Below are 26,104 nucleotides of genomic sequence, written 5' to 3'. Positions count from 1 at the left end.
TTACATTCAATGCTAGTATTGAGATGTGAGGTACTTTCCTAATTATTATGCTATTTGTTGCCTTAATACCTTGTTTTTGTTTTTAACTTAAAAAGTTCCAGGATACAAGTGCAAAACGTGTAGGTTACATAGGTATACATTTGCCATGGTGGTTTGACGCACCTGTCAACCTGTCATCTAGGTTTTAAGCCCTGCATGCATTAGCTATTTGTCCTAATGCTCTCCCTCCCCATATATTCTCATTGTCCAACTCCCACTTATGAGTGAGAACACACAATGTTTGGTTTTCTGTTCCTGTGTTAGTTTGCTGAAAATGATGGCTTTCAGCTTCATCCATATCTCTGCAAAGAACATGATTTAATTCCTTTTTATGGCTGCATAGTATTCCTTGGTGTATATGTGCCCATTTTCTTTATCCAGTCGATCATTGATGGGCATTTGGGTTGGTTCCATGTCTTTGCTATTGTAAATAGTGCTGCAGTAAACATATGTGTCCATGTGTCTTTATAGTAGAATGATTTCTATTCCTTTGGGTATATACCCGGTAATGGAATTGCTGGGTCAAATGGTATTTCTGGTTCTAGATCCTTGAGGAATTGCCACATTGTCTTCCAGAATGACTGAACTAATTTACATTTCCACCAACGGTGTAAAAGCATTCCTATTTCTACACAGCCTTGCCAGAATCTATTGTTTCCAGACTTCTTAATAATTGCCATTCTGACAGGTATGAGATGGTGTCTCATTGTGGTTTTGATTTGCATTTCTCTAATGATCAGTGATGCTGAGCTTTTCTGTTTTATTCATGTTTGTTGGCTACATAAACGTCTTCTTTTGAGAAGTGTCTGTTCATATCCTTTGCCCACTTTTTGATGGGGTTATTTTCTTGTAAATGTAAGTTGCTTGTAGATTCTGGATACTAGCCCTTTGATGAGTAGATTACAAAAATTTTCTCCCATTCTGTAGGTTGTTCACTTTAATGATGGTTTCTTTTGCTGTGCAGAAGCTCTTTAGCTTAATTAGTTCCCAATTGTCAATTTCGGCTTTTGTTGCCATTGCTTTTGGTATTTTCATCATGAAGTCTTTGCCCATACCTATGTCCTGAATGGTATTGCCTAGGTTTTCTTCTAGGGTTTTTGTGGTTTGGGGTTTTATATTTAAGTCTTAATCCATCTCGAGTTAATATTTGTATAAGGTGTAAGGAGGGGGTATGGTTTTAGTTTTCTGCATATGGCTAGCCAGTTTTCCCAGCACCATTTACTAAGTAGGAAATCCTTTCCCCATTGCTTGTTTTTTGTCAGGTTTCTCAAAGATCAGATGGTTGTAGATATGTGTGTTATTTCGAAAGTCTCTTTTGGTACCAGTACCATGCCATTTTGGTTTTTGTGGCCTTCTAGTATAGTTTGAAGTCAGGTAGCAGGATGGTTCCAGCTTTGTTATTTTTGCTTAGGATTGTCCTAGTTGTATGGGCTCTTTTTTCGTTCCATACTAAACTTAAAGTATTTTTTTCCAATTCTGTGAAGAATGTCAATGGTAGTTTGCTGGGAATAGCATTGAATCTATAAATTACTTTGGGCAGTATGGCCATTTTCACGATATTGATTCTTCCTATCTATGAGGATGGAATGTTTTTCCATTTGTTTCTGTCCTGATTTCCTTGAGCAGTGGTTTGTAGCTCTCCTTGAAGAGGTCCTTCACATCCCTGTTAGCTGTTCTCCTAGGTATTTTATTCTTTGTAGCAGTTGTAAATGGGAGCTCATTCATAATTTGGCTCTCTGCTTGTCTATTGTTGGTGTACAGGAATGCTTGTGATTTTTGCATATTGATTTTGTATCCTGAGACTGCTGAAGTTGATTATCAGCTTAAGGAGTTTTGGGGCTGAGACAATGGTGTTTTCTAAATATAAAATCATGTCATTTACAAACAGACAACTTGACTTCCTCTCTTCCCATTTGAATATCCTTTATTTTTTTTCTCTTGCCTTATTGCCCCTGCCAAAACTTCCAATGTTTTGTTGAATAGAAATGGTGAGAGAGGGCATCCTTGTCTCATGCTGCTTTTCAAAGGGAATGCTTCCAGATTTTTCCCATTCAGTATAATGTTGGCTAAGTAGCTCTTATTTTCAGATATGTTCCATCAAAACCTAACGTATTGAGAGTTTTTAACATGAAGGGATGTTGAATTTTATTAAAAACCTTTTCTGTATCTATTCAGATGATCACGTGGTTTTTGTCACTGTTTTTGTTTTTGGTTTTTTTTTGTTTGTTTTTATGTAATGCATTATGTTTATTGATTTGTGTATGTTGAACCACCCTTGCATCCTGGGGATGAAGCCAACTTGATCATGGTGGATAAGCTTTTTGATGGGCTACTGGATTCAGTTTGCCAGTATTTTGTTGAGGATTTTCACATTGATTTTCATCAGGGATATTGGCCTAAAGTTTTGTTGTTGTTGTTGTGTGTCTGCCAGGTTTTGTTATCAGGATGATTTTGGCTTCATAAAGTGAGTTACAGAGGAGTCCCTCCTTTTCAATTATTTGGAATAGTTTCAGAAGGAATGGTACCAGCTTCTCTATGTACCTCTGGTAGAATTGGGCTGTGAATCTGTCTGGTCCTGACCTTTTTAAAGTTGGCATACATTATTACCTCACTTTCAGCACTTGTTATTGGTCTATTCAGGGATTCGACTTCTTCCTGGCTTAATCTGGGAAGGGTATATGTGTCCAACAGTTTATCCACGTCTTTTAGATTTTCTAGTTTATTTGTGTAGAGGTGTTTATCGTATTCTATGATGGTAGTTATATTTCTGTGGGGTCAGTGGTGATATCCCCTTTATCATTTTTTATTGCATCTATTTGATTCTTCCCTCTTTTCTTCCTCAATCTAGCTAACAGTCTTTTATTTTTTTTTTTTTTTTCCAAAAAACCAGCCCCTGGATTCATTGATTTTTCTTTTAATTGTGAAGGATTTATTGTCTCTACCTCCTTCAGTTCTGCTCTGATCTTATTTATTGTCTTCTGCTTTTTTTGGATTTGTTCTTGCTTCTCTAACTCTTTTAATTATTAGGGTATCAGTTTGAGTTCTTTCTAGCTTTCTGATGTGGGCATTTAGTGGGCATAAATTTCCCTCTTAACACTGCTGTAACAGAATCTCTGTGTCCCAGAGATTCTGGCACATTGTCTCTTTGTTCTCATCGGTTTCAAAGAACTTTGTGATTTCTGCCTTAATTTCATTATTTACCCAGGAGTCTTTCAGGAGCAGGTTGTTCAATTTCCATTAGCTATGTGGTTTTGCATGTGTTTCTTAATCCTGAGTTCTAATTTGATTGCACTGTGGTCTGAGAGACTGTTAAGATTTCAGTTCTTTCACATTTGCTGAGGAGTGTTTTACTTCGAATTATGTGGATGATGTTAGAATAAGTGCTATGTGGCACTGAGAAGAATGTATATTCTGTTGATTTGGGGTGGAAAGTTCTGTAGAAAGATGTCTATTAGGTCCACTTGGTCCAGAGCTGAGTTCAAGTCCTGAATATCTTTATTAGTTTTCTGTCTTGTCTACTATTGACAGTGGGGTGTTTAAGTCTCTTTGTAGGTATCTAAGAACTTGTTTTATGAATTTGGGTCCCCCTGTATTGGGTGCATATATATTTAGGTTAACTCTTCTTGTTGAATTGATCCCTTTATGATTATGTAATGCCTTTCTTTGTCTTTTTTTTTTTTTAATCTTTGTTGGTTTAAAGTCTGTTTTATCAGAGACTAGGATCGCAACCTCTGCTTTTTTTTTTTTTTTTTTTTTTTGCTTTCCACTTGCTTGATAATTTTTTCTCCATCCCTTTGTTTTGAGCCTATGTATGTCTTTGCACATGAGATGAGTCTCCTGAATATAGCACATCAATGGGTCTTGACTCTTTATCCAGTTTGCCAGTCTGTGTCTTTTATTTGGGGCATTTAGCCCATTTATATTTAAGGTTAATATTGTTATGTGTGACTCTGATCCTGTCATGGTGATGCTAGCTGGTTATTTTGCATATTAGTTGATACGGTTTCTTCATAATGTCATCGGCCTTTATAGATGTATATTAGGTCCACTTGATCCAGAGCTGAGTTCAAGTCCTGAATACCTTTGTTAATTTTCTGATAAGAAGCATTTACAATCTATTCTCTCTGAAGCCAGCCACCTGGAGGTTTTATGTGCATGACAAAACTTTGGTCTCCACAACCTCTTATCACAACTCAAAATTTCCTTTCTATGACCCCAGGTCTTTAGATAAACTCAACCAATTATCAACCTGAACATTTTAAATCTACCAATAACCTGAAAACCCTGCTTCAAGTTGTCCCACCTTTCTGGACCAAACCAGTGTACATCTTAAATGAATTTGATTGAAGTCTCGTAACTCTCTAAATGTGTAAAACAAAGCTGTACGCCGAACATCTTGGGCACATGTTCTCAGGACCTCCTGAGAGTCTGTGTCATGGTTACTCACTTTGGCTCAGAATAAATCTCTTCAAATATTTTATAGAGTTTGACTCTTCATCAGCACAGATTACATAAACACATAGAAACTGATCTTACAGCTTTTATTTTAAAATTTTAGTGACGTGCCTGGTATAATAATATAAAACTCACTAATTTATTAAATAAGATCTGAAGCCACATTGTATTTCTGGATAATCAAACAAGATTTCCTGATAGCTAAAACTGTTTACTAATATTTGTGGAAAATCATTTGTATTTATCCAATTTCTAAATATCTATTTTTAGTTCTTCTAATGAGTCATCTCCCCAGACTTAAATTTTAAAGGGATAGCTGTCAGGTCCTAGAGAAGGCAGTAGAACATTTACATCTCAAAGGCATAGAGCTTAGACTTCAAACTTAAATACTGCCATTTGCCTAAACCATGAAACAAGAGTGCAGGTAAAGGTCCAGTTAGAACAAGATGGACCGGGCACGGTGGCTCATACCTGTAATCCCAGCACTTTGGGAGGTTGAGGCAGGCAGATCACTTGAGGTCAGGAATTCAAGAACAGCCTGGCCAACATGGTGAAACTGTCTCTCCTAAAAATACAAAAATTAGCTGGGCATGGTGGTGCATGCCTGTAGTCCCAGCTACTCAGGAGGCTGAGGCAGGAAAATCACTTGGAGACAGAGGCTGCAGTGAGCCGAGATTGCACTTCTGCCCTCCAGCCTGGGCAACAGAGTGAGACTCCACCTCAAAACAAAAATTAAAAAAAAAAAAAAAAAAAACCAAGATAGCCAGAAAAGCATCTTTAAACCAAGGTTAAGACTTGTCATATAAATTTAAGCCATTGCCTTCTCCATTGAAAGAGTTTCTAGCGACTTAGTCTCTCTTTCTGCACCGGAAGAAGACTCTGAAAAATGGAGATTTCCTTTATAGATGTAAATTTCTCCTGCAAAAGGGTTTCAAAATAAGCTAAAAATAGTTATAATGACAGAAAGACAAATTTTAGAGACTACTTCAGCTGGATCAGTGGTTTCCCTGCCCAGCTTGTGTTTTAACTATATGACTGAGTTCAGGGTTGAGTCCAGTAAAGAATAGGACAAGCGTTTGTTATGCCTGCACTCAGCATGGATACTTCTAATCTTGCCTTATTGTCAGAGATGGGTTAACTTTTGTTTGTTTTGCAAGAAAGAGTTTTGGGGCATAGCAAAGGCAATGATAACAAGAAAGACAATGCTGGCAGAACATACCATTTGTCAGAGAGGTCCCCAGGGAAGAACAGGATTAGAGAAAACAGGACTAATTTTTACAAGTGCTTTTCTGAAAATGAACTTTATTTCTGCAATTGGGGTTTCAAATATTCTGTTTTTGTTTTGTTTTGTTTTGTTGTTTTTGTTGTTTTTCTTGGAGGGATTGGTTAATTATTGTCCTGGGAATCAAGCCCTTGGGAGCTTCCTCTAGTGAGGAAATAGTCCAGGCCAAAGGAAGAATGTCTATCAGATGGCTGATGTAAGCACGGACAATTTATTTTCCAGTGGCCTGGCTATTTACAATAAAGGAAGACATCTCAGGGCATAGGGCATAGTTTGGGACCTCTTGGTTTGGTTTAGAATGGTGGTCCCCAAACTTTTTGGCACCAGGGACAGCTGTCATGAAAGATAATTTTTACACAGACAGGGTGGGGGAATAGTTTCAGGATGAAACTGTTCCACCTCAAATCATCAGGCATTAGTCTCATAAGGAGTGCACAACCTAGATCCCTCGCACGTGCAGTTCACAGTGGGGTTCACACTCCTACGAGAATTTAATGCCACAGTCATTGACCAGAGCTCAGGTGGTAATGCTCACTTGCCCACCACTGACCTGTGTGGCCCCAGTTCCTAACAGGCCACAGACTGATATCAGTACATGGCCCAGGGGTTGGGGAATCCTAGTTTAGAATGCATACATGGAGGTCCTCTTGGTCCCTGTAGCAGCTATAAAAAGACATGTCCATTTGCCTTTTGTAAGGAGTTTCTCCACTGCAATTCTAAGTTATCTTTGATAAGGTCCACCCATCTCACTAGAAAAGCATGTTTTGGGTCCATAGTTCTCGTACATAAATTGGCCAGAGTTCCAGAATGAGGAGTTATAGATTCCTTGGATCCAAATGACCCTGTGATTCCCTGTCTTCTAGTTACCTCCTTTGCTGAAGGTTTCTTAGTGGTCCCAGTCCATTTTCCTTATTGGATGTCATCCAATCCTGAACCCCGTCTGGTCAAAGAATTGCCCAGTAAAGTCAGAACACAAAACAGAAATTTGCAGAGCTTGAATCCAAGAATAAACTTACCCATGACCTCTAGTTACTGTGAAAGAATGATAGGTCTAGTGGAAACCTTCACTGGGTCACTGGAAGTCTCCTTCATATCTCACTTGTGATGCCAAACTATTAAGAAGCAACTTTAGAGAAATTAATTTTAGCATTATTTATTTGAACAAAGAATGATTCATGAATCAGGCAGGACTCAGGATCAGAAGAGGTTCAAAGAGCTCTGCCCAGCAGAGTGAGCAACAAGCTTTTATAGACCAGACACAGAAGTAGAGAAATCACCTGATTCTTTAGTTAGACATTACCTTATATGGGCACGGTGCAGTAAGTTGTCAGCATGTAATTGGCCAAAACTTGGCTTTTTGTTATATTCCTCACTCAGGTTGTTACTTAGGAACTCAAACCATGTAGAAAGCCTCAGACTAATGATCTCCTACTTATTTAACATCTTCCCAAGGACATTGTGAATACTTTCACATCCTCTACTTCACCCCAAAATGAGCACAGTAGTGGCCATACCAATATTAATTTTATCCAGTGTGGTCACACCATTATCTCATGTTGAATTTGTAGTCACATAAAATGTCGAAATCCTGCAATATTTTTCACATCAGCTTCTTTTAAGGTAGTTCTTTTTTGTTCCATTCTATGCTTTCCCACAAACACAGCCTAATCTCAATTGAGGCCCTATCCTCTTCAGTTTAAAAATAAAAGTCATTCCAGTGAGACTCTAAGGCTTTGAAAGAAAACAGCAAGTTTAACTATCCACTAGACACATTTGTGTATGTTTAAAAGCATCACCAAAGAATTTCCATTAACAATTTTCTTCACCATGTTATTTTCTGCTAAAATTTTCAGAATTTGCAGCTAAGATCGCATCTTCCATGGCATCCTCTCAAGCACCTCTCTCTCTGTCTACCACAAAATTCCAAGATGTTAAGAAAACTTTGAGCTGAAAAAAGTCTCCCAATGTAAAACAAAAATATTAAGTACAAACTTTAATTTGGTAAATAGCATCCCTACTCTGATTTTTTTCTAACCTCATTGCTCAATCCCTTTATTATTAAAAGTATGACCATAGCACAATATCTAACAACAGTAGAATCAGATAGCCTTCATGTGATACTTTGGAATGTATTTGAACTCTTCACAAGACATAAGTATTTGAGTTAAAGCATAAATGCAAGCAATTAAGAATTGTTTAATAGCAGAGCAAACAGCTTATTTCCTGTAACAAAATATATTAGAATCCTCCCCAAACCAAGCCTAGAAATGGCTAATGGAAAACAGCTTTATTCTAACCTCAAAACAAATTAGCCAAGAAGATGGCAATAGACGTGGTGCTGCTTCTGGTATGTAGTATTTGCCATCAAAACAGATTTGTTGAATAGTTAGTTACCTACTTTAGACATGAAAGACATATACGTATACATACATTAAACCCTGCAGATAATGAAATGTTCATCAAAATGTCTTTCAGTGGCATGTACAGGGCTTTGGCTAAGATACAGTTGCCAGGTTTAGCAAATAAAATGCAGAATGTACAAACTTGAATTTCAGATAAACATGAATAACTTTTAATATATTGCATTTTTGAATAGTGCATGGGACATGTGTATATTAAAAATAGTTCATTGTTTATCCTAAATTTAAATGGATGTCCTGTATTTTATTTGGAAATCTTAGTCTAAGATCAAAGTAACATGACTGTCATTGGCATTCACATCAGTGTAACAGTGCATTCGCTGAAAGTTTTGGCCCAGGCAACTAAAAGAAAGGAAAAATATTTTTCCTTCTAACCATCTTAGGTTCATGCCTGAGGCCCCTCTAACAAAAGACAGATTAACAAGAAAAAATGCATACACATTTATTTAATATAAGTTTTATGTGACACAGGAGCTTTCATAAGGAAATGAAGACCCAAAGTAACTATTAAACCTGAGCGTTTTTTACAGAAGGTTTGATGAAGAATGGAGAGTTTTGGAACAATATGATAGAGTATAATCTAATAGCAATAACCTGGGGGAAACTTAGCAAGGCCTGTTCAGATTCTCCTTGGTAACTCTGTATATGTAGATTAAGATGCTTCTTTCCTATGGGTAGAGGGGAGGGTACCTCTCATATGAATGTTTTGTCTGCCTCAGGGGAAGGTCAGAAAATCCCTGGTAGGTTTTATAACCTGTCCCAAGAGGCAAAGGGTAGGACTAAGAGAACTTCCTGATTTTGTTGTTTTCTCAAATCCCTTTAGTTTAAAATACTCAAAACGCCAAGGTGCCATATTTTGGGGTACCACATCCTGAACTTCATCACAAAGAGGCCAAAGCTAAGGCCCAAACAAAATGCAGAATTCACAAACAAAATGTGTAAAAACTGATTTCATACTTGAGCTTCTGAGACAGATTAAGGATAAATTAAAAAGTGACAGTGTGCGCAGAATGAAACAGAATGTTGTGGGGAAGGTTTCCATGGGAAAAGCTAGGCTTGAGCCTCACCTCTACTACCCAAGAAAAAGAAGAGTTCGTTGCCCACACATCTCAATGCAAGTAAGGGCTTCACTTGGAGGGCCCGATATTCTCTGCAGGGGGAATAACATGGACTGAGAAAGTTAAATGGCTTGCGCAGGGACAATAGAGAGAAGAGAGGCCTGTGTTTGTGATGTGACTATATTTCCACTGGTAAAAATAAAAAGAATTTGTGTTTTCCCATGGACCAGATGTGGGCACACTGGGGAGAGAGCTTGCCTGGAGCACAAAAGGACTTGGATCAGCCCTGAGATGGAGAGGGTCTCAGTACTGGGGCTGAGGCGGGAAGAGAGACATTACCTGTGCTGTGGGAGCTGCTGCTGGACAGGGTCAGTCATAGGTCTTCAAATACTCACAAGAAAAAGCATTAGTTGCAAATACCTGTAGGGTAAGAAGTCAGGTTTTGACAGTACCTAAATTTCTCCCTTCTTCCCTGGCAGAATCTAGAATTCAGGCCCGGGAAAAGGGTGCTAATAAGCTTTTCTTCCTCCTCTGAAAATCCCCCAGACTGCCATCTATAGAACTCAACCTTTTACTCTTGATTAAAGTGCTAGTATATTTATCTGGATTTTTAAAAATTATGCATTAAGACTATTTCTTACAGTAACTACATACCTTAAGTGTGAGCATAAACATTTAGAATCTGCTAAATTTTCATCTAATAGAGGAAAGGTTTCCCCAACTAAAGTTAAAAGGAGTGATAAGAGATAAAACTGTTTAGATTATATCCAATTCCACATGTATTAATGCATCGCTTATCTTGAGACAGGGATTAAAATGGAATGTTTTTGAAAACTTGGTGGGCTGGAACAGCTTGCAAGATAAACCCATCTATTTATCATATTCATTAGCCAAAGCAAAATGAAAGCTACTGTACTGGCCACTTTTGCCATGCTACATTTATTTTAATGGCCAAATATAAAGCCAGTTTCAAGTCTAGAAGTCTGTACACCAAGATGCTTTTCATGCACTTAAAAGCCTACCATTGAACACTTTTTTTTAAACTTGTGATTCTCAGCAAGAATGGAAAGGGATTATGAATAAAACTACTTATAAATTTGTCTGCAACTTTTCATACCTAGCAAGGTTTCCCTTTGAGTCAGTTTGTAGTTTTTTTCTCCAAAAACTTCATTCAGCTCTTTAAAAAAAAAAAGTCGCAGTTTTATTCAACTCTCAAGGATTCCTAGATTCCTTTCTGCAAGAAAAGGAACAATGCAAGGCAGATTAACCTTCAGAAACTGAGAACAAGAAAGACATATAAACATATCTGGAACCAATAACAAAATCTATTGCAATAATGTATACCAAGAAACTCCTGACACAGCCAAAATGTGATATTAGCCAAACATTGCACAATGCTGAAGGCAGCACTTAAATTTGAAAGTAAAAATAGTAGTGTCAGCATAGACACAATGTACAAATTCCCATAATATAATTATCTCACTGGGAATGCAGAAAAAGAAGAGCAAATATGAAATGACCTGATGATCTATTACATATGTCTATCTTCAAAAATTTTCAAAGATCCAAAATGCATAGAACTATCCTGTCATACTTTCTTTGATATTATCTTTTATAATAAATAACAACTAATTACACACTTGGAAAAGGGCAAAAGTAAATTTTACAAAAGTAAAATTACATATAGCATCTTGTGAGTTCATGGAATTTACATGTATATATCCAAGTATTTGTTTTCCTAACCTTTTAAAATATATATATAATACATAATCTGTTATATGTATTTTAAATATATAGAAAAATATTTTAGTGGGGGTATATATACATATATAGTGTGTGTATATGCATATATATGTGTGTGTATATATATGTTTATATATATATATATGATATATGATAATCCCTTAAAAGCCTAGTTTTAGGGCAACAACCGAAAAATGCTATTTATGGGGTTTTTAAACATTTCTGAAGAGTCAGGCATTAATAACAACCAATCCTTCAGAATAAATTTTAAAAAATATGTTAGTGGGTCACAAATTAGGAGCCCTGGCTATCATCTCCTGAGAGAACCTGAAGAAACCTGGGGCAGGTGCACACACACACCATTGCTTTTGCACCAGAAACAGTTTTGCAAAGGAGTGGTTGTGCCAACAAATAATTCTACATTGGAGCCATGGCCTAGAAGAGTCTCTAATATAAAACACTTGTCTCTAATTTCTCCTCACTTCCCACCCTCACCCGTTCCCAATATTAATTTTTTTTCGGTGGAATAAGCAAGATGGATACAATCTAACCAAAGATTCAGGTTAAATTTCTGCCTGCCCATGCAGGTTAATCAAAACAAAGTTTTTCAGCCAACTGATTCAAAATAAACCAAGCTCTGCTACACATCCAGAACATTTATTTATTTTAGGTTCTATTATGGGGTTTACTTTGAAAGCTATTCCTGTAACAGCTACAATAGGGGAACATTAAATTACATTTTGGAAGTTTGGGGACTTCACTTTGGCTTTCATTATGTTGGGTTGAAGGGGCTTAGGTTTGTTCATTTGTTTCCCTTTCTGAAAATGAAATTTACACGATTGTCATTGTATATAACTTCCTTAATTTTTTCATTTGAGACATTAACAGACATTTGAAAATTCACACAAGTAGAAACAAAGCAAGGATCAATTTTCCTATCAGCTACCTTCAACCATTTTTTTCTAACAACTGTGGTCTTTGTCTTCTAATCCTTTGACAAAAAATAGGTGCACTTCAAAGATATATATTTGTGTCTTTATAATACGTATCTTACATATGGCATACGTGAGTCATGCTCAGTTCTTTTCACTTACCCTTCCATTAGTGGTTGACATGTTATTGCATAATCTTTGTAAATACTTTTAGTGGCATTTACTGTTTTATTGAGTGGATATACCATGGCTCATTTATTTGTGATTGGATCTTCTGTTTCCAGTTTTTCACAATTATTAATGGTGAACCTTTGAACTTCTTTGGGTATAAAGCTCTTTTCTAGATTTGGGATTATTTTATTACAGATTTTCCAGGGTGAAATTACTGTTCAGAGGACAGCAGGTTTCTTAAGACTCTTCACAAATATTGATAAATTGCTGTCCAGAAAGGTCGTACTGATAAACACTGCCAGCAGCAATAACTAGTGCATTCCATCACACACTTACTAGTGTTTTCATCCCAGGCTCACTAATATCTTTGTTAATTTGAAAGGCAAAGAATTGGATTCTGTTCTAACTTTTAGTGCATACTCTTTCATCAGAGACATACATGCAGATGATTGAAGGCTTAAAAATCTTACAAGGACTTTTGTGAAAAATGATAACCCTTAAATCCCTGCCCAACTACTTCCCTACTGCACAGAGGCAATGTGTTCCAGCCACTGATGCTGCCTTGTCTTTTAACAGTGAGACCACATGTGTACAGGCCTGGAGCAGCATGACATCCTTTCCTCCCTATTCCGATTGCTGATCTGTCCGTCCACCTTGGCATGATAATGAGCCAAAGGCGTGTCCTTATGTTGGTGTGCACTAAAATGCCCCACACATAAGGTAAGGATGTTAAACAACTTTTGGTTTTTGCTCCTTAACATGTTTCACTCAATAGCCTGTCCCTGGGTCATTCTGCCAGCCTTATGCCAATAGCGCAGCAACTGATAAGATTAATGACAGGGTCAATTGTTTTTACTTGTCTTTCCCAGCTCTGCTCATGGAGTGGATTTTCTCCATCTTCAGTGGTCCAAGTACATTCACTTAGTTACAAGATTAATTACTACTACCTTCCTCTAAAGCAGTGGTTGCCGCCAACCTTTTTGGCACTGGAGACCAGTTTTGTGGAACACAATTTTTCCACGGATTGTGCAAAAGTACTAGATTATATGTGCAGGGATCTAGTACTTATATCTACGAATAGTACTTAGAGTGCATGCTTTTATGAAAAACTAATGCCGCCGCTGATCTGACAGGAGGCAGAGCTCAGGTGGTTGGAGACCCCTGCTCTAAAGACTATCTTGGGGGTATTGAGCTGCTCCGTTGCCTGCCTGTGCCAGGGTAATTTCTTCAGCAGAGCTGAAGTCAAAACAAAGAAAAATAGGAGAGAGTATAGGTAGAAGTTCTAACCTCTGTTACTCTCTAGTGTGACCTTATTGCCACTACTGATGGGACCTGGGGCAAATTCTTCAATCTCTCTGATTCCATTTTTAATGTGTAAAAAAAACAATAATAATACTTACCTCATAGGATTATTGTAATGATAAAATGAGCTAGTATGTGTGTGTAGCACTTAGAAAATGAATGTCTCACACATAGATATACCATATGTGCTAGCTATAACTACGGTTCTATTCCACTTAATTCTTGCCATCTGAAATGAACATCTTGCATTCTGGTTTGTTTGCTTGCTCCAGACCTTTCACACAACTTACCTATGTCATGCTTCAAAGCATGGTACAGAACCTTGCCACTTCTATTAATTTATTCCAGCCTTAGGCTCCCACCAGGAAGCCTCAGGGATTCAGTGTGGGGACTTTCTGTGCTCTGTGGCATACTTACTGTTAAACTATTCTTACTGACGTTTTAAGTTCTTGGGAGTATCCAACTGGATTTGTATCAGGACTATTAAATTCTTAACTGCTTTCAGGGAGAATTGACATGTGTCCAATAGTTAATCATCTCAGTTTACAATATTACATGTGCTACAAATCTCTGGCATCAGAAAGAATTCTATCAGAGAAGCAGAACCACTGCATGTAAAATAAGGGGCATGTTACCAGGATTGGATCTTACACAATCATGGGAGCTGGCTCAGCAGTGTTTGTAAGGCTGTTGTCTTCCATCTGATGCTGAATCTTGAAGTCTGCAGGGCAGAAAGTTGGGGATAGAAGATGGATGTAATGGAGGGGAGATCAACGACCAACTAGAACTTACAAGAAGGAGCTGGAACCCATGAGGAAAGAATAAAACCCATGCCAGTTCTCACTGCCTGCAATCTTGATGACGCAGTGTTCTGCACAGAAAGTTGGCACCTGTCATGTAGCTAGACACATACCTGCCAAGAGGAGGAGGATCCAGGGGAAGGAATTAAAGCTGCAGACCCAGTTGCTGTCCAAACCAAGATCTGAAACAGCCCCACTGGGTATGAACCACAATGGTTTTTGTTTAATTTCCATTCCCCAAACATCCTATGAACATTCTCCAGTGGCCCACTCTAACAGGAAATATACAAGAAAGGGAATTCTGGGAAATAATGTTGAGCCTAGCCAAGTTGACAGATTACAAACCCACCCCATCTCTTAGAACTTTTAATAGGTCATACATGTTTCACACTCATAATTGTTTATTAGCATATTGCCACCATTGACATGGTCTTTATACACAATACTTACCATATGGTTGTAAACACCCGAATTCCTTTTCCCTCTTTCCCTCCATCATATTATATCCCAATAACTCAAACTTCCTTGTCCAACACCGTTCTCTGTGCACTAAAGTAGCTGAATAATACTAGAATAAAACCTGAAACTATGCTGAACAGTCCAACTTTAAATTTATGAATAAAAATCTTAGGTAAGTCCTCAGAACTGCCTGCCCAACTCAACTGTTCTATTTCCCTGCTCGATTCACTTTACTATTCTCCTATATTACTTTTACATAATTTCTCCTTAAATCTCCAACATATCTTCTGTTTTAGTTTGCTTAGGTAACAAAATATCACAAATTGGGTTGCTTAAACAACAGAAATTTATTTTCTCACATTTCTGCAGATCAAATTACTGACTAATGTGGTTCCTTGGTGAGGACCCTCTTTCTGGCTTGTAGACAGCCACATTCTACCTGTGTCCTCACATGGCAGAGATGAGGGCAAGCACTCTGTTTCTTCTCATAAGAGCACTTCATCCAATCATGAAGGCCCCAGCCTCATGACCTCCCCTAAACCTAATTATGTCCCAAAGGCCCCATTCCAAATACTATCACATTGGAGGTTAGGATTTCAACATACAAAAATCTCTGGTAGGGGTGGGGGTCCACAACTTAGTTCATAGAATCTCCATCGCTGAATAAACTCTTCTGCTTTTTATTTTGTATAGAAAATGGAAACAAAAGAGATTGTGTACATCATCACACCTACAAATCTATCAACTTACCCACACCTGAATTCACATACTTTGTTCTTCTCCTGTTACAATAGCTAAAATAGCCACATTTCCTTGTGGGACCAGATGTTCCACTTAAGCACCAGACTTGGTTGTTCCCTGAAGAACCTCACTCCAGGAAATTATCTTCTTTCCCCCAGAATATTGACTTTTCAATATTTTCTCTGCTGAATAATTCTCATGAGTATACCAAGATGTTGTAATATCACTAATATTGATAAAGCCTTTCCCGTCACGTTGCATCCTCCTACAAACAACTGTCTTTAGAACAAAATTCAGGAGCTGACTATACCTACTTTCTCTGTTCCTTCTGTTCTCTCTTGGGCCCATTCCAAACAGGCTTTCATGGACAACAGTGCACCAAAACTGTTCCAGTCAATTATATCAGTGATTCCCCAGCAATAAACCAAATCATTAGTCTCCATCATATGTGGTCTACTGGCAGCATTTAATAATATTAACTCCTACAAAAACTCTTCGCTTTTGAGAGACAAGGTAGTACAAATATTTTATCTTCCTGGCCACTTTTTCCCAAGATCCTTTGCTAGACCCTCTTCATTGCTCCAGCTTCTGAAGGTCAGAATACCTTGATAACTCAGCCCTCAGTGCTCTGCTCTTCTCTAACTAAACTCATTCTGAAGTGATATCATCAAGGCCTCAGTTTAAAAATCTTTCATGATCTGGTGATTCCTAAATATGCAGCTCTAGCCCTAATCTCCAGACTCATATATGCAACTATCTACTCAACTTCTGCACTTTGATGTCTAAAAAGCATCTAACACTTGCCATGTTCAAAACTTTCTGATCCTCCTTACCTTCAACATGTTTTTTCCCCCCAATATTCTTCTCAGTAAATGTCAATTTTATTCATCCTGTTAGGCCCAAATTTATAGCATTATCCTACCTCTTTTTCTCCCGTGCCACAATCTATCAATGAAACTCATTGGTCCTTTCTTCAAAATATACCCAAAATGTACTCCTTCTACCCAGGTCCTCTTCTTCATCCTGGAAAATTGTACAACCCACTTAAATAACCTCTCTGCTTTCAATCTTGTAAGTCTAGAGTCTGGTTTCTAAAAACTCTTAGATTGGGCCTGTAAGTGTTAGATTATGCCAGACCTATTCTTAAATCTAATAGCTTCCCACATAACATATTGCATATTAGATTCTTAAATCTAATAGCTTCCCACATAACATATTGCATATTATACATCTAACCACTTAAATTAATTCACCCAAATTTTAATCTTTTGTGTTCTGATGCTTCTAGGTATGCAAGCATACCAATTTCAAATATTTCCTTATTTTCCTATATTTACTATCAAAATGTATGCTTTGTATCCTTTTTAATTGATTGGAACTTTTATAATAATAATCCTTACTGTTGTTCTGTCTCAATTTTAAGAAGGATACATAATAGTGGCTACTGGAAAAAAAGTATCAATTTTGAAATTTACTAGAAGATTTTAGTGTAAACAGTGGTCAACTAAGTTCTTTCTTATTTAACCTGGTAAAGTGGTAAGAGTTTGTGTGTGGCAGCCTACTGTTGCAATCTGAGCACACAGACCCTGGGATCATACAGACATAAGTTCAACTCCCAGCTCGGACTTCCCAGTCCAATGACGTAGAATCAGGGATTTAGTGACTTGTTCAATTATGTTCCTACTTCCTCAAATGATTACTGTAATAATTGAATAAAACAAAGAAGATAATATACTTGAATTGATTAACAAATAACCTAACAAAAACTATATACTACTTGCTACAAATGTTAAGTTTCTCTCTTCCCTTCATTTTAAAGAATCATTTCCAAATTCTTATTTTCATTTATTTGTCACATGTGCATACAAAGTTGACTAAATATTAGCCATTAATCCAGCCACTGGAATAGAAGTTTCTCACAGTCTGGTAAGAGATATATCATTAAACACATAATTATAATGCAATATAAATTGAGCAGTTGTTCAATTAATGTTTAGTAAATAAATGAACAAATAAGAAAAGTTTAATCTATAGTACCTATCTTTTTCTAGAGATTCCATTTTAAAGTTATATATCCTTTACTGGTGAAGACTAAAACTTTCAGTTTGAGTATATTAGCACAGTATTCTTCATGTATGTCTGTGGCTAAAATGGGGAAGATGATCTAGGTGATATGGAGTATGTAGCAACAGTAGAATGACACTATGGTTTTGATGTCTCAAAAAAGGTTTCAAAATAGACTGATCTTCAGTATTTGCTTTCATAAATATCCAGCTCCATCATTACCAGTATATTCAAACAACAATCACATTAAAAAGTGACATTAGCCCAAAATGAAGAAATTCATATGACTTCTGAATACCCTTCAAGTGTTTTCTTTTCTGAGTTTCCAGTAAGCATTTAATTGTGAGATAAGGCAAAAGTCCAAAATACCACCCTGGTATTTTTCTAATTCCAGAAAAAAAAATAGACATCATTAAAGTTAAACCTAAAATATTACATTCACCTATCATCATCCATCTTTACTCAGAAAACAATAGTTGACTATCCAAACAGAGAGTTTGATTGATCCTAGGTTCTCAAAACACAGATGAATGATTTTGGACAGATGCTTCATCAATGACAAATTGGCCTTGAGGGAAATCCGACCACCTTGGAAAAACGCCATATATCCAACTACTTTTAGTTCTAGCAGTACTCATTTGAAACTATTTTCCAATCTTAAATTTCTAAGTAAACTTTTGTTAAAATAAATATTAAGGAACTCCATTTAAATTAGATTTAAATAAATCCACTAAAGGCTAAGATTACAGCTTTAAGTAACCCACTAATCAACTCTCCAATTTTTATGGCAATAAAATTATTGGCAAGATTTTGCAAAGCGGTTGATGGCATAAACCACAAAGCTCTGTTTATAAGTACATATTATCACATTAGGGGCACCCTGTTTTGATTTTTAGAGAATTCCATTGAAGTTTTGACCTTGAACGGATCTCATTAATACTTTTTCTTGTAGTGGTTGTATTTCATTTTTGACAACAGTCAGTGGGAACAGAGGAAAATTTCCACTTAAATTTAAATTCTCGAAGTATCTATGATTAGCACTGTTAGCACCAGAAACTGTGAAATTATCTCCTAGATATTCTTCAGAATCTAGGATGGAAGAAATATCTGTAGTAGACTTACACGGTGCTGTCAAGAGGAATCCAAGAATTTCATAGCTAGGTAATCACTGATGACTAAGATGTTTCCGCTGAATTTATATTAAATGTTCTCTAATTATAGAATTAGATGCCCATAAAAAAAATACCACCACCAAATACAATGAGGGCTCTTTATGCTATGAGTTTGTTCTCAATCTACCCAGCCCATCTTTGTTGTTGTTGTTTTTATTTCATTTTATGATATGTTTTGTAGTCTTCATTATCTTGAAACCTGTTTTAATGCCATGTTCAGGAAATCAGTTGATCGAAGCTTAAATGCAAACAGCAAATGCAAAAACAACCAAGTATGTCTAGATTCTCTTGAGCTCATAAAACAATGGGTTTATGGATATGTTTTCACACATACATAAACACTTGTACACATGCATGTACACACGATGCTTCTTGGGTCAAATATTTGATCATTTAAATGCTAATGAAGATATAACAATTTCTAGAGAGCTTACCACTCCTCTTGACTTAAAAACTTTTATGTTTAATAGCACTTACAGAATATTCTTACAAATGACAGAGGATGGGTTGTGATAACTGAGTTCTCGCCCTCCCAACCCACTGGTTTAGAAACACTATAGCCTAGTAGAAATGACTCTCCTCACACACCTTGAGCCAGGGCAGGAAAGATTCTCTCTCCCTCTGCTAAAGGAGATTAATATTCCTACGATCCTACATTCAAGAAGAACACTATAAAAAGTCATGGACTGAAAGCTAGCAAGACCCTCAACAGAATCAAGTCCAACATTTTTCACTATTGTCCCAATCAATGACCTGAGCTCTCCTCTTCACGAGACCAACCCCTGGCCATCCTGTGAGTCTCTCTCTGGTTTCTGCTCTTGTAGGAATTAGATTTCCAAGCACCTTTCCTGTGATTTCACTTGAAATTCTTTGCACACCTCTATATCTCTCTCAGGGCATTTACCAAACAATATTATGTAATCCAAATGTCAACTGTTCCCTCAGCCCTGTGGTCAAATTACACATCTGCAAATAAAAAAGTAAAATCACTATTTAAATAGGTTTACACCACACACTCTACTACTTATAAGTTGAAAATTCTGCTTTTGCATCTGTCTTTTTCAAAGTTCCCTTCTTTACCATTCTTCTTTTGGAAGAAGCATCCTGGTCTCCAGGATTCCCTGGTTCTCATCAACACAAAAGGATTCCACTTTAAGGCATACCAGATGGATTTTAATGATTGACAAAACTACGTCATGCAAATAACAGTATTTGCCCTCCCCAGAGAGCAATCACACATCAATCCAGTCTAGCATTTCTTGAGCATGCTCTTTGACATCTTCCCTCCTACTTGAAAAAACAAAAGTATTTCACCATCAGGACTTCGTAGTTGTTTAGACCAGTGTTCTACTAATGTAATTCAACTCCCCTTCAGGTTTCTGCTTTGTCTCCCATTCTCCATTTCTCCAACAATTGGCCTCTTTGCTCTGTGCTGTCTGCTTGCCATCTTTCCACCTCAAGGTTGTTGCTACCTCATAGTATCTGCCTCCCTCAAAACTCCAGCCTATACATTAGGTCATCACGGCTTCTCAGCCTCTGCTTCCTATATAGCCCACTTCAAATATCCAAATTAAGAAACCTGATTGTCCCAGCTCATCTCTGAAACCTGGTCTTATCATAACTCTTTGCTCAACATATGTACTGACTGATCTTTGTTTGAGGCCTGCCCTGGTCCTCAAGCCATATATGGTTTTGATAATCCCATAGTAGCAAAATAAACATCCAGACCTACCCACTCTGTAGTCATTGCTGACAAATTTAGTTCACGTTAGACTGGGCCGGAAGGAAGCAGGTATCATGGTTGTTGTCTACTATGCCAATTGGAGGTCTTTTTTGTCTCTTGCAATAGCATGTAATCCATAACCCCTGTCCACGTTGTGAGGCAGCGCACCCCCTCTCAGTTCCTATGACTATGATTCCCTCCCTCCTCCAGGAACTGTCCTCAGCTGATGGGAGCTGCCTCAACCCACAGGGCATTGCCCTTTCCCCTCTAATTCACCTTCCCTCTCCTGCTTCACTTCTGCTCTTACAGATTCTTACAGATTTTTTTTTTTTTTTTCCCTGAAGAACACTCCCTCAATAAATCTGCATCTAAAACCTTGTCTCACGCTCTGCTTCTAGGGAACATAACCTAAGAATCACGTTACGTAAACCAGGCTTCTCTTGTAACTCTATTGAAAATAAGCAATTCTGCCAGTTACTTTTGATAGTAATAACTTTTGCATTTATTTTTAAATGTCTAGAATGCAGATTGTTTTGACTTCAGATATAGTATCATTCAAATGGGGACATATAATTGCATAATTCATCTATTGAAACAATTTCACGAGTTTGTGAAGGTAAATGAAATGAACTGCAACAAGTTTAGCATTTGTATTTATATACATATATTTTTTAAAATCAAATTTCTAGGACTCAAATTTAATGAAATAGGCTTGTGGGAAATAAAATTAAATCATTTATATTTAAAAAGACATTTAAAACATTGTTAAAGTGCTTTTAAAAAATTGATCAGAATAGTTAGCCTTAGGAAGGAAACTTTCTTCCTTGATAAACAGACAAGAAAAAAGAACCAAAATAGAATTTCACCTTATACAGCAACAAAAGTTGGTATTATATTTAGACTTCAGTTCTCAAAAGCTAACTATTACTTCAAAGATTAATGTTTTCTCTCCTGCACTCTGCTTTATACATTTATTTTTTTTTTAACAAAACTGTTTGAGATGGCTAGTTTAGAGTCCAATTAAAAATAATCCCAAGAAAAAAATCTCCCTTATGAGGTATACGTCCTTGTTATTCCAATAACTTGTTTCTGGTAGAAATTGATTAAGGAGCACTTAGCTTCAGGCTTAAAGACCTTTACAACTTTACATGTTAGTTTTCATGTTGTCAATTTTAATTAGGTCATTAATGTTACTATTCCTGAAATCTCTAGAAAAGTTTTTCACTTTTACATAACCTCAGCCTTTTGTTGTTGTTACTTGGTATTTCCAATATTAATTTCTCTTCTGTATACTTGATTAGCCTGCCTTTACTTTTATATTCCCTGAACTACTGATGTTTTCTTGGTTTAATCTGAGATATAATACAAGTCTAGCAGTTTTCAACAAGATATCCTTCCATTCTTTTCAGTTTCTCCATACTATAAGGATAGCAGACCTTAATTTCTACACTTTGAGTCACTCTACATGGAGTCAAGGCAATTAAGACAAATTCCCTCCACTTAAGAGATCATTTATGAATTTAAGAAAACTTTGTCAAATACTATAACAAAAAACACAAATATTAACACCCATCCAGTAGGATAAAACACCAATTATCCAGTTGGTATGTTTTAGTGTTGTCTTATTCACATTATTATAACTATTTACCTAAAATTCTCCTCATTTAAATACAAAACACATCTAATGTGTTTACCGAATACCCCTCTGGTAAATAAGAATTGGCTTACCAGTCTTCTTTTCCCTCTACTTTCTAAAGTATGTTTTTGAGTCACAAGTACTGAAAAACTAAAAAATTATATTTCAAACTCCCTCGCAGCTAGGATTCTAGATGCCAAGCAGGTTCCACTCATGAGATCCACTCATGCAAGATGCAGAAAACAGAAGTGGGTTGGAGGGCAATGATCTACTTCATTGCTGTCTTCTGTGGACAGCCATAGCCAGAGACATTGGGTCTTTCTGAAATGGTGCTCCAGTGCCCAATCACTGCCACAGGGATGCCCAGCAGCAGTTGCAGAGTCCACTGTTGGAGCCCTGTGATTCCTACCCTTTACTGTGGTGGAGGGAGCCACTCTGCTGACTCCTCGGTTCCTCAGTATTGCTCTGAGTGAAGGTCATTCCTGTACGACCTACCTAGAACCTTCTCTTGTTTTGAATCCTATTGTGCTTCAAATAGCAGAATTTTTATTTCTTGCAACTGTATTCTTACTGATACTGCCTGTGGAAGAGCAGCTGAGGTATATTTAAGGTAAATAATTTCCAGGAAATTAAGCCACTGAAGCACTTTGTTGTAGCCTTTGGTGGGCAGGGGCAGGTAATAACTATTGATCATGCTGATAAGAAGTATAGCTGGGTGCAAAAAGCAGAGTCTTTGAAGTCAGACAAGAGTGTTAAGTCTAGTAGGTTCGCAGTTAGAGCTCTAGTTCCCAAAGAAATGCATTCTGTGGTAAAAGTTCCATGGTTGTCACTGGAAGATGAATGTCCCAGGCCTGGGAAGGTGACCCACCCTAAGCTAGACCTGATATACAGATCATAGCATAGTAAAGAAGAGTAAAGACTTTGGGTAGGCAACGGTCCTGATGTCTTCCATGAGCTTTGTTACATACTGGCAGCATGATCTTAGGCGTTTTGCTTAATCTCTGTGCTTGTTTCTGCAACTTTAAATGTGGATTTAATACCATGCGCATATTTTATTAGAAATAAAGTATGCAAAGCCCTATACTGCTGGGCACATAATAGGTGTTCAGAAATAACTATCCTTCCCTCAGCTTTTAACAGAAAATCCAGCCTTGTTTATACAGAAGCAGAAAGAATAAATATGAAAATTAAAACAGAAAAAGTAATAAGATAAATAGCAAGAAATAGAGCCAGAAGGACTCATAGAGTCTCATGGGCTCTGAGACATAGGGAAAAAGCAAACATTCTCTGATGGTGAGAAGAAAGGAAATAAAGTAGTCTGGAAACAAAGAATCCAGGACAGGGCTCTCCTGCTGCATTAACACTGGGTGACTACAGAAACATGAGGTCTGCTCTCAGCAGCAGAGGCATGCATAATGGTTTCTATTGTAACTCTGTTTTCACTCAAAACTTGCTAAAAGTTTGCAGTATTTTCTACAGCACAAATTAAGTATTTGAAAGTAGCATTGAAAGAAAGTGGAAGAAGAGGCACAAAGTTGTACGATATCCTTACCTTGCAAAGTGTTAACTGTTAGATTGCCCATCTGGATCATTAAAAACCACTTGCATTTTTTTTCATTGAAATTCAGCATATGGAAGGGCTTTACAGTGAAGGGTTCTGCATTTTTAAACATTCTAAATATGGACAATATCGACTAAAACACAAAATAATGTGAACTCCATGAGTCTAGCAACCACATTCTTTGCTTATTTGGACCAACATGGCTTAATGTACACTATGTCCACAGCCTACATGAAAGAGTTTCTACAGCCAACACAGCACAAAAAATGACTTGTTCATTCAGTAAAATCAATCAAACTATTGGATAGTTCAATGAAACCAAACATGGCACTTGTTTTACCACACAAATCAAATTTGTTTGTATATAGACAGATCTATAATCTTCTAGTTACATTAAATCCCATTTAAAACAACACGTCCAAATTGCATAGTATACACATATCACTATTATAAACTCTTTAAACATGGATTTAACTATACTTTTTAGAATGACTGGCCATATTCAATGAAGTTCAATGTTGTCTGGTGCTATTTTTCTTTAAGAAAGTTTACTTTGGTCAGGCAGAGATAGGTCTGAAAAGTACCACTGTCTTGAGCATGACCCAGAAGTATGATGCTTCCTGGGAAAGCCAAGTGCTCAGGATACTTCAGGAGGGATCAGCAAGTGATACAGGTAAAACAGATACAACCTGGAGGTCTGGCTTAATTTAGGATGTGGTTCCATGCAGATATTTGAACAGAGTAGGAATTAGAGAATAAGGCACAGATACTGAACCTCGATGGCATTAAGTACCTGGTCACTGGCACTTCTTCAGATTAGCAATCCCTTTGAGGCAAGAGGAAGGTGCTGTAAAATCTCCTCCACTCATGGTGCCACCCCCATCGAGTACCCTGTGCTGATTAACATCAAGTTCAAGCCCTCAGAAGAACTTTGAGCCAAGCATTTGAACTTGCCTCTGGTGGAAGCCATAGCCTTCTCCCTTTCACAAGCCAAGGTTTCTCTCCAGCCTGGCAACTTCACTCCATTGTTTCCCTCGAGCCACTCCACAGACCCTGGTGGTATATAGCCCTTTAACAAGAATCCTCCAGCATCCCGTGTTGCCATTTTCAGCAAGAATGTCTGCCATTCTCTCTCCAGGGATTCTGTCCTGCCTGCCTCACATGGTTCTAGTAGCCAGTAGGTTTTACATGCAATTCATGCCATCCCCTCAGTCAGTCTACAGGCTACATGGCTGGCTTACAGGCCATCCTGGCAGTGGTGAGATCATTGTTCTCTGTGGTATAGGCTCCGTGGTAGCTATTGCTTTTGCATTCGTGGGGAAAAGTGACAAAAATACGAACACAATCATGTATTTTTGCTGGTCCTCCCCTTCCCCTTCTTTTCAGGTCTCCTTATCAGCTTTCTCTCAACCTTCTCATCCATTCTAAAATCCATTTTGTATCTTAATACAAAATTAAAACTTCAAAAACTTGGTTTCATCCTGATTCTACTCTATCAATTTTTACTTTAATCTTAGGTCCATAACATTAAATTATATTTAGACTGGTGTAGACTGGAGAGAAGCCTTAGGTCCAAAACATTAAATAGTTCATAGAATATATCTATTGTGCCACTGAAGTTGTAATTTGACTTGAGAATAATAGTAGTAGTAAAATATATTTGGTATTTGCTGAATTCCAGATGCCATGTTAAGTACTTTCCATACACAAAGATGGTATAGAATAATGGTTAAAATCTTCAATCTAGTATCAGAAAACATAGATTTAAATCTCAGTTTTGCCATGTACTAACTTTGTAATCTAGGCAAATTAATATTCCAAAGGCCTTCAGTTTTCTTCTCTATAAACTGTAAATGCTACGAGTATCTGCTCCAGGGCTATTTTTGTTCCAGGTAGTTAGATAGGCATGGTCTGGGCAAGAGAAGGCTCTCTCGGTATTAGGAATGCCAAGCAGTGATGGTTTGTCAATTATCACACTGCCTCTCTGAAAATGATCATTTGCCGGCCCACCCAGGGATAGGGGAGAGGCCGTTTCCTCATGATCCACAGCTACTAACATTAAAGCGTTGATTGAATGCAGGTGCCAAGGAGAAGAAACTTCCTGGGCATGCCCAGTAGGAGACAAAACGGTGAAATACAACTTCCCCGGTACATTCCTCAGGAAAAAGGAAAAAAAAAAAAAAGCCTCAGGTAGGCATGCATGCAACTTCCTAAACACGCTGTGCCTGCTCAATTCACAAGGATAAGGAAGGCACTGTGCGTGCGGGAAGTCCATCCTAAAGGGAAGAATCACGGGAAAGAGGAGAGGCTATACAGACCCAGGATTAAGGTTAAATGCCTCTGTTATTCTTTTTAACCTTCACATGCCTGCCTGCCTGGGTCTCTTCCAAGTGCACCTTCCCTTCTTTCCTGTTCTTTTTTTTTTTTTTTTTTTTTTTTTTGAGACGGAGTCTTGCTCTGTCGCCCGAGCTGGAGTGCAGTGGCCAGATCTCAGCTCACTGCAAGCTCCGCCTCCCGGGTTTATGCCATTCTCCTGCCTCAGCCTC

This window comes from Piliocolobus tephrosceles, chromosome 7, assembly GCF_002776525.5.
Source record: "Piliocolobus tephrosceles isolate RC106 chromosome 7, ASM277652v3, whole genome shotgun sequence".
Taxonomy (NCBI): Eukaryota; Metazoa; Chordata; class Mammalia; order Primates; family Cercopithecidae; genus Piliocolobus; species Piliocolobus tephrosceles.
The sequence above is the reverse complement of the archived record's forward strand: the minus strand, read 5'-3'. Positions refer to the sequence as shown.